The sequence below is a fragment of the Pelodiscus sinensis genome, chromosome 6, assembly GCF_049634645.1.
Source record: "Pelodiscus sinensis isolate JC-2024 chromosome 6, ASM4963464v1, whole genome shotgun sequence".
Lineage (NCBI taxonomy): Eukaryota > Metazoa > Chordata > Testudines > Trionychidae > Pelodiscus > Pelodiscus sinensis.
In genome coordinates, this window is record NC_134716.1 from 126,053,620 (window position 1) to 126,066,837 (window position 13,218).

Consider the following 13,218-nt stretch of genomic DNA (forward strand, 5'->3'; position numbering starts at 1 on the left):
AAGTCGAAAGATCCCTGAAACACCGCCCCTAAGGAAGCACACCCCTCCCACCCTCTCCTTGAATGCCACTTTTTCTTCCCAGCATGGGACTGAGTGGGCGGTTTGCTCGGGTGAGGGGGGGTTATTATTATTACTCATCTAGGCAGGCTGTAGACACATGAGTGTCTGGGGAAGGGGGAACCTCCCCATCCTGCTTGCGTTATTTCCGTGTCCCTCCAACAGCACAGACAGCAGAATCTGCCCCACTCCTCGGTCAGAAATTCACCTGGGCAAACGCAGCAACTCAACTTGCATGTGCTGCTGAACTCTTCACAGCACAGTGATTTCTGGTTTCCTCCTTGGCAGAGTCTTCGTGACTCGCGCTCCTGTGCAGTACAGGGGATTGGGAAACTTAAAAAAACACAAATGGTCTGGTAGCACTTTATAGACTAACAAAACATGTCGATGTATCATGAGCTTTCGTGAGCACAGCCCACCTGTTAGTTGTTCTAGTGATCAAATAATGGGGAACAGGGCCTGGTTTTCCTCACCCTTATCCCAGTTGGGGGCCAGTGGAATTCCACGGAGCTCAGTTCCTAACCCCAGCATCAAACTGGTGTGGTGGAGCGGGAATCAGGTCCAGAAACGATCCTCGCTCGAAACCCTCGCGCCAGACCCCAGATCTGAACGCACAACCCGACTCGTTGCCTGTCTATACAACTTGCACATCTGTCCGGAGCTCAGGGACCGGGCTGGGTACCGTGCATGTGTTTCAGCACGACCCGACTTAGGAAAGAGAAGGGAAAATAAGAATCCAGGCGCAGAGCAGTTCAGTTCCCAAAGGCCACCCCCAGGGGACGCTGCATCATGAAATTAACAAAAGGATCTGCCAGTAAATGCCTGGGCAGAGTTGTGTGCTGGGTGTAGGCGAGCACTGTTCTGGCCCGTTTCATTGGATCTGTGTGAAATGGTTTGTGGCTCCCTGTTTGTCTTTGCTCTCAGTCACCTCTGCCTGGACTCCTGGGCAGCAGTTCAGAGCCAGCACGGAGGAAAGATGTCACACTAACCCGGACTAGTTAGGTCACCTGCTGTTATTTATGCCTCGTTCCTCTTCGTTAAGTAGTAAAAAAAAATCCAATTTGGGGTCTTGATCGCACTCCACACACATCCCCAGCCTTCACTGCGGCTCCGAGCCAGCCGTGAACAGCAGGGCCAAGGAATTTGCCAACTTTGCAGGTGAAAAAAAATTCCCCTGCTGTGCTTCCCACTCCCCTAACACACCTTGCATAAAGCCACACCCTGCAGAAAGATTTCTCTGACTTGCTTTTAGTTAACCCCTGGCACAGAGATTTTCACTGCCACCATTATTTAGGGCTTTATTCCGCGTGTTAACTGCAGCTGCACAGGAACTAGAAGCAGCCCAGATCACGGTGGTTTCACACTGTCAAACCATCTGTGTGAAAATGCAACCACAACACCGTTTGTCGTGGGGGGAGGGGGTGGCAAACCCCAGCCCCCAAGCCGCATGTGGCTTTTTTACAGTTAAAATGTAGCTCAGAAAGTTCTCTTTGTGGGAGGATTCCAATGTGTATTTTTTATAATGTTGACGGATAATATTTATTTTCAAATAATAATATTCAAATAATAATAATATTTATTTTTCAAATAATTTTTTTTCCATTAAAATATTCACAGCTGTGGGGAAATCTACTGCTTGAAGTAACCGTCTCAGGTATTCCGGATGCGGCTTCCCTTTTTAACTAATCTGCTGGAACATTCCGGACCTTTGTAGACTCTCCCGGAAGCTTCCAGATGTCGGTGAACTGCGTTCCCCTCAAACCTCCCTGCCTCAAATGTTGTCAGCCGTGACATACGAGGGGTAAGACGTCACCAGTGAGTCAGGGCGATGTCAGAAAGTGACGTGAGGTGACATGAGAGCCCTGCTGTGATACTCTGCGCCTTGTCTTGGTATGTCATTGTGGATGTGGACTTGTGTTTCAAGACCTGCAGAGTGTAAGTAGCAGCTGTTAAAGGACACATTAGGTACATCTAGACTACAGGCTTTTGTCGACAGAAGTTTTGTCGACAAATACTGTCGACAATGCTTCTGTCGACAAAGAGCATCTAGACTACATCCAGTTCTGTTGACAAAGTTTCTTGCTTTGTTGACATGAGAGTGTAGACGCAAAGGCCAGTGTAGATGCAATAACGCCTTCTGTGGACAGAACTCTGTTGACAAAAGGCGTTATTCCTCGTAGAATGAGGTTTACCGCCGTCGACAAAACTGCCGACTTCTGTCGACGTTATGTCGACAGAACTCAGGAGCAGTGTAGACGCAGGTATTGTTTTGTCGACAAAAGTGGACTTTTGTTGACAAAACCCTGTATATAGGCACACCCATCGATTGAGACACCTGAGGTATATATGGAATCCCTATGTACGCAGCGAGAGAAAAGACGTACTGCTCCTCCTTTCCCCATGCTTAACTCCTAGCGTTTGATGACTCGATGGCGATACATTTCAGTTCCTCGTCACATTAAAAAATTTCCATAAGCTTTGTGGGTGAGGGGGTTATTTCCTGCTCTATGGCATATAGAACCTAAATACGGATGTACAGACCCTGGCATGCAAAGATCAATCAGACATGCAAATTATGCAGCCACCTCATGCAATGGGCGACGCTGCAATTAAAAATACGGCAGGCTAAAGTGGCAGGTTTGGTGCCGAAAAGGTCCGGGCCCGGCCCTGACAATGGGTCAGGTTGGCTTAAGTGCGTCTCTCAGTGGGGGTTTCCCACACCTGAGCATGTAGATGGGTCAGCTTTGAGGGCAGACCTGAGGAAACAGGCCTGCCGAGGGGGGCCCAAGGGGCGTGGCTATGGGCCCCGGCGATTCAAAGGGCAAGGCCTAGGCCATTCAAATACCCCTTCCATTTTGGCAGTGACGGAGGAGGCCGGAGCTCCAGACCCTTTACGTTGCAGCCCTGAGGCCCGGGTGTGAGGTAGGAGTGACACCGTGTTCCTGAGCACTGCTCAAGTGCGTGGTGGAGCCGCAGCCGGACTCGCTCGCGCTTTGCTGGGTCCGTACGCGGGACGGGCAGCGCCCTGGGATCTGCACGTGTCCAGGTCAGTCCTGCTCCCCACCGGCCGATACTCTCCCCACCCCCCCGGCCATCTTTGCTTCCTGCCGGTTGGTTCTCCTCCCCCCCAATTCCCCCCCCCCCCGATCTCTCCCAGCCAGCCCCACTGCCCCTGATCCTCCCGCCCTGCTTCCCGCCAGCCACCCGCCCGATCTCCCCCAGCCAGTCCCGCTGCCCCCGCCCCCCCTGCTTCTTGACAGCCACCCCCCGATCTCCCCCAGCCAGCCCCACTGCCCCTGCCCCCCCGCTTCTTGACAGCCACCCGCCCGATCTCCCCCAGCCAGCCCCGCTGCCCCCGCCCCCCCTGCTTCTTGACAGCCACCCCCCCGATCTCCCCCAGCCAGCCCCGCTGCCCCCGTCCCCCCTGCTTCTTGACAGCCACCCCCCCGATCTCCCCCAGCCAGCCCCGCTGCCCCCGCCCCCCCGCTTCTTGACAGCCACCCCCCCGATCTCCCCCAGCCAGCCCCGCTGCCCCCGCCCCCCCTGCTTCTTGACAGCCACCCCCCCGATCTCCCCCAGCCAGCCCCGCTGCCCCTGCCCCCCCTGCTTCTTGACAGCCATCCCCCGATCTCCCCCAGCCAGCCCCGCTGCCCCCGCCCCCCTGCTTCTTGACAGCCACCCGCCCGATCTCCCCCAGCCAGCCCCGCTGCCCCCGCCCCCCTGCTTCTTGACAGCCACCCGCCCGATCTCCCCCAGCCAGCCCCGCTGCCCCCGCCCCCCTGCTTCTTGACAGCCACCCCCCCGATCTCCCCCAGCCAGCCCCGCTGCCCCCGCCCCCCTGCTTCTTGACAGCCACCCGCCCGATCTCCCCCAGCCAGCCCCGCTGCCCCCGCCCCCCCTGCTTCTTGACAGCCACCCCCCGATCTCCCCCAGCCAGCCCCACTGCCCCTGCCCCCCCTGCTTCTTGACAGCCACCCCCCTGATCTCCCCCAGCCAGCCCCGCTGCCCCCGCCCCCCCTGCTTCTTGACAGCCACCCCCCCGATCTCCCCCAGCCAGCCCCGCTGCCCCCGCCCCCCCGCTTCTTGACAGCCACCCCCCCGATCTCCCCCAGCCAGCCCCGCTGCCCCTGCCCCCCCGCTTCTTGACAGCCACCCCCCCGATCTCCCCCAGCCAGCCCCGCTGCCCCCGCCCCCCCGCCCTGCTTCCCGCCAGCCACCCCCCGATCTCCCCCAGCCAGCCCCACTGCCCCTGCCCCCCCCGCCCTGCTTCCCGCCAGCCACCCCCCGATCTCCCCCAGCCAGCCCCACTGCCCCTGCCCCCCGCCTTGCTTCCCGCCAGCCACCCCCTCCAATCTCCCCCAGCCAGCTCCGCTGCCCCCGACCCCCTCTTGCCCTGCTTTCCACCGGCTGCCCCCCCCCCCCCGATCTTCCCCCAGCTATCCCTGACCTCCCGCCACACACACACACCAGCTCTGCTTCCCGCAGGCCTCCCCCCAATCTCCTCTGGACAGCCCACTGCCCTCAACCCCCCCCCACCATCCCTGCTTCCTGACCTCCCCCTCCCTCCAGCCAGCCCCGCTCACCTCCCAGCCAGTCCCTTCCCCCCTCCTTCGCCCCACCCCCTCATCACGTGTGTCCGGTATTTTTTTTCAAGCTACCTGGTAACCGTACTTTCCAGAAGCACAGAATTGGGCCTCCCCCTCTCCCCCTCTCCCCCCCGCCCCAACCTTGCTCAGGGGCCTGCAAAGGCTGCCAGCTTCCCTGCAGAGACATGAAGAACGCAGCAGCCCAGGGGACGGAGGAATGGCTGGGAGGTCAGGCTCTCTGCCCAGGTACTTCCCTGGCCCCCTCCCCCTGGGGGTCCCCGAGCGCCTCCGCTCCGCCCTGGCAAGCAAGCAAGGGACCCTAGGCCGGGGTGCAGACACGCTGGCAGAGGCGAGGCAGCGGCTCTCCCGGGGGGCAGGGCGACAGGCTGAGAATAGACGGTGGCCGCACCCAAGAGAGGCCTGTCCCATTCTGTAGACACACGCGAGCCTGGAGGAGTGAATCCAGACAGAGGCAGCGGGAAATCCAGATTCTCCTCCCAGATCTCCTACAGCCTGAGACCTTGAGCAACCCGCTTCATCTCGCCAGGCCTCTGTTTCCCATCAATAAAATGGGGACAGTGACACAACACCACGAGTTCTGAGAGTGACTCACTGCACCTACCAAGGCAAAAGCCCTTCGCCGTCCTAGAGTAACTCCTTCATGCTTGTGCAATGCTTTCTCCAGGGTTTTATTACCTGCTAAGTGGCCTGAACGTTTGGGAAGGGGGTGATGATTCAGATTCATTTGCCCATGTAGACAAAACCCTTAGCAGAGTCCCCCAATGGACTGAGCCTTGACGGAGGCTGCCGTCTGTTCTCACCCCCAGCGGTGGCACCTCCAAGTCCGTAGCAACGGTCCCCCGCTTAGAGCTGAGGAACGCTAGGGGATGTGAAGGAAGCTTGTACTGCAGCTCTCTGAGCTGGGGACGGGGAACGTCTTCTCTAGGGCTTTCCATTTGCCACCTCTCACCAGCCCGAGCGTTACCTGCGTCTGTACTTTAATGAACACCTCGGTAGGAATCGGCCGCGTCTTCTCATGAAGATACAATTGGAGACCCCTTTTTGAAGCTGTAGGTGTTTCCATGGCACTAGAGCCTCACAGACACGACTGGATTTGCTGTCCCAAGGCAAGACAACAGCCCCAACCTGACTTTACGACTGGAAAAGCAAAGACAGAACGTGCAAGGGCCAGCTCTGTAAATAGTGAACATTGGCATCACCCCCATTGGAATGAGGAGACAGGCTTAGATGCTATGGCAGCAGGGAATCTGCCCCACCATCATTGACCCGCAATCATGCCAGGTGCAGAGCCAGGAATAGAATCCAGATCTCCTGAGCAGGGGCATCGACAGGGTTGCTGGGCCCCTAGACGATGAGGGAGGGGGCAGTTCCACACTCCTGGAAGAGGCGGGGCTTTGAGTAGAAGGGGCGGGGCTACTGCAGCCCTCAGCACAACCAGGACCACTTGCTGCTCCTCCCCCCGCCGTCCCTCAGAGCTGTCTGGAACACGTATTACCCTTCCCCTTGCCCTCTGCCAGCCCTCAGAGCCGGCCGGAGCGCGGCGCGGTGCTCCGGCGGCGAGTCTATAGAGCCCAGGGCTCTGGTGGCTACAGTAGAATCACCAGACCCCGAGGCAACAATCCCATTGCCCCAGTCCTGCCCTCAACAGGCCAGCTCCTAATTTCCAGGCCAGTGCTCTGTCTAGAACCTTCCTCCCCTTGGAATAGTGTGATCGTCTCGTCCTCGGAGGCCTTGTTAGCATGTCCCAGCTGGCTTTTCCTCCGCGTTTTACTTTGCTTCTGCAGAATATTGTGAGCTGCTGCAGGACACTGAGTACGTTCTTCCTCGCAAAAGACCCAACCCGACCCCCGTGTCACGGTCTGGATTTGTATTTGCGTTCACCCTCGGAACCCCCGTGTCACGGTCTGGATTTGTATTTGTATTTGCCCTCGCAACCCCCGTGTCACGGTCTGGATTTGTATTTGCGTTCGCCCTCGCAACCCCCGTGTCACGGTCTGGATTTGTCTTTGTGTTTGCCCTCGCAACCCCCGTGTCACGGTCTGGATTTGTATTTGCGTTTGCCCTCGCAACCCCCGTGTCACGGTCTGGATTTATATTTGCGTTCGCCCTCGCAACCCCCGTGTCACGGTCTGGATTTGTATTTGTGTTCGCCCTCGCAACCCCCGTGTCACGGTCTGGATTTGTATTTGCGTTTGCCCTCGCAACCCCCGTGTCACGGTCTGGATTTGTATTTGTGTTCGCCCTCGCAACCCCCGTGTCACGGTCTGGATTTGTATTTGCGTTTGCCCTCGCAACCCCCGTGTCACGGTCTGGATTTGTCTTTGTGTTCGCCCTCGCAACCCCCGTGTCACGGTCTGGATTTATATTTGCGTTTGCCCTCGCAACCCCCGTGTCACGGTCTGGATTTGTATTTGCGTTTGCCCTCGCAACCCCCGTGTCACGGTCTGGATTTGTATTTGCGTTCGCCCTCGCAACCTCCGTGTCATGGTCTGGATTTGTATTTGCATTTGCCCTCGCAACCCCCGTGTCATGGTCTGGATTTGTATTTGCATTTGCCCTCGCAACCCCCGTGTCATGGTCTGGATTTGTATTTGCATTTGCCCTCGCAACCCCCGTGTCATGGTCTGGATTTGTATTTGCGTTCGCCCTCGCAACCCCCGTGTCACGGTCTGGATTTGTATTTGCGTTTGGACTCAGAACCCCCGCGACACGGTCTGGATTTGTATTTGCGTTCGCCCTCGCAACCCCCGTGTCACGGTCTGGATTTGTATTTGCATTTGCCCTCGCAACCCCCGTGTCACGGTCTGGATTTGTATTTGCGTTCGCCCTCGCAACCCCCGTGTCACGGTCTGGATTTGTATTTGCATTTGCCCTCGCAACCCCCGTGTCACGGTCTGGATTTGTATTTGCGTTTGCCCTCGCAACCCCCGTGTCACGGTCTGGATTTGTATTTGCGTTCGCCCTCGCAACCCCCGTGTCACGGTCTGGATTTGTATTTGCGTTTGGACTCAGAACCCCCGCGTCACGGTCTGGATTTGTATTTGCGTTCGCCCTCGCAACCCCCGTGTCACGGTCTGGATTTGTATTTGCGTTCGCCCTTGCAACCCCCGTGTCACGGTCTGGATTTGTATTTGCGTTCGCCCTCGCAACCCCCGCGTCACGGTCTGGATTTGTATTTGCGTTCGCCCTCGCAACCCCCGTGTCATGGTCTGGATTTGTATTTGCATTTGCCCTCGCAACCCCCGTGTCACGGTCTGGATTTGTATTTGCGTTCGCCCTCGCAACCCCCGTGTCACGGTCTGGATTTGTATTTGCGTTCGCCCTCGCAACCCCCGTGTCACGGTCTGGATTTGTATTTGTGTTTGCCCTCGCAACCCCCGTGTCACGGTCTGGATTTGTATTTGCATTTGCACTCAGAACCCCCGTGTCACGGTCTGGATTTGTATTTGCCTTTGCCCTCAGAACCCCCGCGTCACGGTCTGGATTCGTATTTGCATTTGCCCTCGCAACCCCCGTGTCACGGTCTGGATTCGTATTTGCATTTGCCCTCGCAACCCCCGTGTCACGGTCTGGATTTGTATTTGCGTTCACCCTCGCAACCCCCGTGTCACGGTCTGGATTTGTATTTGCATTTGCCCTCGCAACCCCCGTGTCATGGTCTGGATTTGTATTTGCGTTTGGACTCAGAACCCCCGCGTCACGGTCTGGATTTGTATTTGCGTTCGCCCTCGCAACCCCCGTGTCACGGTCTGGATTTGTATTTGCATTTGCCCTCGCAACCCCCGTGTCACGGTCTGGATTTGTATTTGCGTTTGCACTCAGAACCCCCGTGTCACGGTCTGGATTTGTATTTGCGTTCGCCCTCGCAACCCCCGTGTCACGGTCTGGATTTGTATTTGCGTTTGGACTCAGAACCCCCGCGTCACGGTCTGGATTTGTATTTGCGTTCGCCCTCGCAACCCCCGTGTCACGGTCTGGATTTGTATTTGCATTTGCCCTCGCAACCCCCGTGTCACGGTCTGGATTTGTATTTGCGTTTGCCCTCGCAACCCCAGTGTCACGGTCTGGATTTGTATTTGCATTCGCCCTCGCAACCCCCGTGTCACGGTCTGGATTTGTATTTGCGTTTGCCCTCGCAACCCCCGTGTCACGGTCTGGATTTGTCTTTGTGTTTGCCCTCGCAACCCCCGTGTCACGGTCTGGATTTGTATTTGTGTTTGCCCTCGCAACCCCCGTGTCACGGTCTGGATTTGTATTTGCGTTCGCCCTCGCAACCCCCGTGTCACGGTCTGGATTTGTATTTGTGTTTGCCCTCGCAACCCCCGTGTCACGGTCTGGATTTGTATTTGTGTTTGCCCTCGCAACCCCCGTGTCACGGTCTGGATTTATATTTGCGTTCGCCCTCGCAACCCCCGTGTCACGGTCTGGATTTGTATTTGCATTTGCACTCAGAACCCCCGTGTCACGGTCTGGATTTGTATTTGCCTTTGCCCTCAGAACCCCCGCGTCACGGTCTGGATTCGTATTTGCATTTGCCCTCGCAACCCCCGTGTCACGGTCTGGATTCGTATTTGCATTTGCCCTCGCAACCCCCGTGTCACGGTCTGGATTTGTATTTGCGTTCACCCTCGCAACCCCCGTGTCACGGTCTGGATTTGTATTTGCATTTGCCCTCGCAACCCCCGCGTCACGGTCTGGATTTGTATTTGCGTTTGCCCTCGCAACCCCCGTGTCACGGTCTGGATTTGTATTTGCATTCGCCCTCGCAACCCCCGTGTCACGGTCTGGATTTGTATTTGCATTTGCCCTCGCAACCCCCGTGTCACGGTCTGGATTTGTATTTGCATTTGCCCTCGCAACCCCCGTGTCACGGTCTGGATTTGTATTTGCGTTTGCCCTCGCAACCCCCGTGTCACGGTCTGGATTTGTATTTGCGTTCGCCCTCGCAACCCCCGTGTCACGGTCTGGATTTGTATTTGCATTTGCCCTCACAACCCCCGTGTCACGGTCTGGATTTGTATTTGCGTTCGCCCTCGCAACCCCCGTGTCACGGTCTGGATTTGTATTTGCGTTTGCCCTCACAACCCCCGTGTCACGGTCTGGATTTGTATTTGCGTTTGCCCTCACAACCCCCGTGTCACGGTCTGGATTTGTATTTGCATTTGCCCTCGCAACCCCCGTGCCACGGTCTGGATTTGTATTTGCATTTGCCCTCACAACCCCCGTGTCACGGTCTGGATTTGTATTTGCGTTTGCCCTCGCAACCCCCGTGTCACGGTCTGGATTTGTATTTGCGTTTGCCCTCGCAACCCCCGTGTCACGGTCTGGATTTGTATTTGCGTTCGCCCTCGCAACTCCCGTGTCACGGTCTGGATTTGTATTTGCGTTCGCCCTCGGAACCCCCGTGTCACGGTCTGGATTTGTATTTGCATTTGCCCTCACAACTCCCGTGTCACGGTCTGGATTTGTATTTGCATTTGCCCTCGCAACTCCCGTGTCACGGTCTGGATTTGTATTTGCGTTTGCCCTCGCAACCCCCGTGTCACGGTCTGGATTTGTATTTGCGTTTGCCCTCGCAACCCCCGTGTCACGGTCTGGATTTGTATTTGTGTTTGCCCTCGCAACCCCCGTGTCACGGTCTGGATTTGTATTTGCATTTGCCCTCGCAACCCCCGTGTCACGGTCTGGATTTGTATTTGCATTTGCCCTCGCAACCCCCGTGTCACGGTCTGGATTTGTATTTGCGTTTGCCCTCGCAACCCCCGTGTCACGGTCTGGATTTGTATTTGCGTTTGCCCTCGCAACCCCCGTGTCACGGTCTGGATTTGTATTTGCATTTGCCCTCGCAACCCCCGTGTCACGGTCTGGATTTGTATTTGCGTTTGCCCTCGCAACCCCCGTGTCACGGTCTGGATTTGTATTTGCGTTTGCCCTCGCAACCCCCGTGTCACGGTCTGGATTTGTATTTGCGTTTGCCCTCGCAACCCCCGTGTCACGGTCTGGATTTGTATTTGCGTTTGCCCTCGCAACCCCCGTGTCACGGTCTGGATTTGTATTTGCGTTTGCCCTCGCAACCCCCGTGTCATGGTCTGGATTTGTATTTGCGTTTGCCCTCGCAACCCCCGTGTCACGGTCTGGATTTGTATTTGCGTTTGCCCTCGCAACCCCCGTGTCACGGTCTGGATTTGTATTTGCGTTTGCCCTCGCAACCCCCGTGTCACGGTCTGGATTTGTATTTGCGTTTGCCCTCGCAACCCCCGTGTCACGGTCTGGATTTGTATTTGCGTTTGCCCTCGCAACCCCCGTGTCACGGTCTGGATTTGTATTTGCATTTGCCCTCGCAACCCCCGTGTCACGGTCTGGATTTGTATTTGCGTTTGCACTCAGAACCCCCGTGTCACGGTCTGGATTTGTATTTGCGTTTGCCCTCGCAACCCCCGTGTCACGGTCTGGATTTGTATTTGCATTTGCCCTCGCAACCCCCGTGTCACGGTCTGGATTTGTATTTGCGTTTGCCCTCGCAACCCCCGTGTCACGGTCTGGATTTGTATTTGCATTTGCCCTCGCAACCCCCGTGCCACGGTCTGGATTTGTATTTGCATTTGCCCTCGCAACCCCCGTGTCACGGTCTGGATTTGTCTTTGTGTTTGCCCTCGCAACCCCCGTGTCACGGTCTGGATTTGTATTTGTGTTCACCCTCGCAACCCCCGTGCCACGGTCTGGATTTGTATTTGCGTTCGCCCTTGCAACCCCCGTGTCACGGTCTGGATTTGTATTTGCGTTTGCCCTCGCAACCCCCGTGTCACGGTCTGGATTTGTATTTGTGTTTGCCCTCGCAACCCCCGTGCCACAGTCTGGATTTGTATTTGCGTTCGCCCTCGCAACCCCCGTGTCACGGTCTGGATTTGTATTTGTGTTTGCCCTCGCAACCCCCGTGTCACGGTCTGGATTTGTATTTGTGTTTGCCCTCGCAACCCCCATGTCACGGTCTGGATTTGTCTTTGTGTTTGCCCTCGCAACCCCCGTGTCACGGTCTGGATTTGTATTTGCATTTGCCCTCGCAACCCCCGTGTCACGGTCTGGATTTGTATTTGCATTTGCCCTCGCAACCCCCGTGTCAAGGTCTGGATTTGTATTTGCATTTGCCCTCGCAACCCCCGTGTCACGGTCTGGATTTGTATTTGCATTTGCCCTCGCAACCCCCGTGTCACGGTCTGGATTTGTATTTGCATTTGCCCTCGCAACCCCCGTGTCACGGTCTGGATTTGTATTTGCATTTGCCCTCGCAACCCCCGTGTCACGGTCTGGATTTGTCTTTGTGTTTGCCCTCGCAACCCCCGTGTCACGGTATGGATTTGTATTTGTGTTTGCCCTCGCAACCCCCATGTCACGGTCTGGATTTGTCTTTGTGTTTGCCCTCGCAACCCCCGTGTCACGGTCTGGATTTGTATTTGCATTTGCCCTCGCAACCCCCGTGTCACGGTCTGGATTTGTATTTGCATTTGCCCTCGCAACCCCCGTGTCAAGGTCTGGATTTGTATTTGCATTTGCCCTCGCAACCCCCGTGTCACGGTCTGGATTTGTATTTGCATTTGCCCTCGCAACCCCCGTGTCACGGTCTGGATTTGTATTTGCATTTGCCCTCGCAACCCCCGTGTCACGGTCTGGATTTGTCTTTGTGTTTGCCCTCGCAACCCCCGTGTCACGGTATGGATTTGTATTTGCGTTTGCCCTCGCAACCCCCGTGTCACGGTCTGGATTTGTATTTGCATTTGCCCTCGCAACCTCCGTGTCATGGTCTGGATTTGTATTTGCATTTGCCCTCGCAACCCCCGTGTCACGGTCTGGATTTGTATTTGCATTTGCCCTCGCAACCCCCGTGTCACGGTCTGGATTTGTATTTGCGTTTGCCCTCGCAACCCCCGTGTCACGGTCTGGATTTGTATTTGCATTTGCCCTCACAACCCCCGTGTCACGGTCTGGATTTGTATTTGCGTTCACCCTCACAACCCCCGTGTCACGGTCTGGATTTGTATTTGCATTTGCACTCAGAACCCCCATGTCACGGTCTGGATTCGTATTTGCCTTTTCCCTCAGAACCCCCGCGTCACGGTCCGGATTCGTATTTGCCTTTTCCCTCAGAACCCCCGCGTCACAGTCCAGATTTGTAGTTGCGTTTGCACTTGGATCCTTCTGTTGTTTTTTCCTCTTTGCAAAATTGCCACACACTTCAAAAGTTACAAAACAAGAGTTAAAACCACAACAACTGCCGAGCCTCCACAGCACCATTGACTTTAGTGCCAGGGAGACCTCAGAAATCCCGTGACTTCAGTGGAGTGATTTTGATATATAGCTGTGAGCGGGGGGAGGGCATCTAGCCCCACACGTTTAATTTCCTCATTTAACACCAAGTTTACCAACTTTTTAATGAGATTTGATCTGGTTTGGCTGACGCTTGGAACTGCTTCTCATACGCTCCAAACTGACTCCCCCAACCCTGGATGCCCAGCACAGCCCAGTAAGGAGAAAAGCATGAATCATACAGGCTGTCGTG

General features: G+C 56.1%; 1 long non-coding RNA gene across 1 annotated transcript in view; it reads left to right on the forward strand.

The window, feature by feature from the left end:
• The first annotated feature begins 101 nt into the window (after positions 1–101).
• Positions 102–13,218, forward strand: part of LOC112545775 (uncharacterized) — a 35,803-nt gene continuing 22,686 nt past the window's right edge. Inside the window, exons 1-2 of the long non-coding RNA XR_012905008.1 lie at positions 102–1,992; positions 2,920–3,103. This is a non-coding gene — a long non-coding RNA (uncharacterized LOC112545775). The remainder of the gene's footprint in view (positions 1,993–2,919; positions 3,104–13,218) is intronic.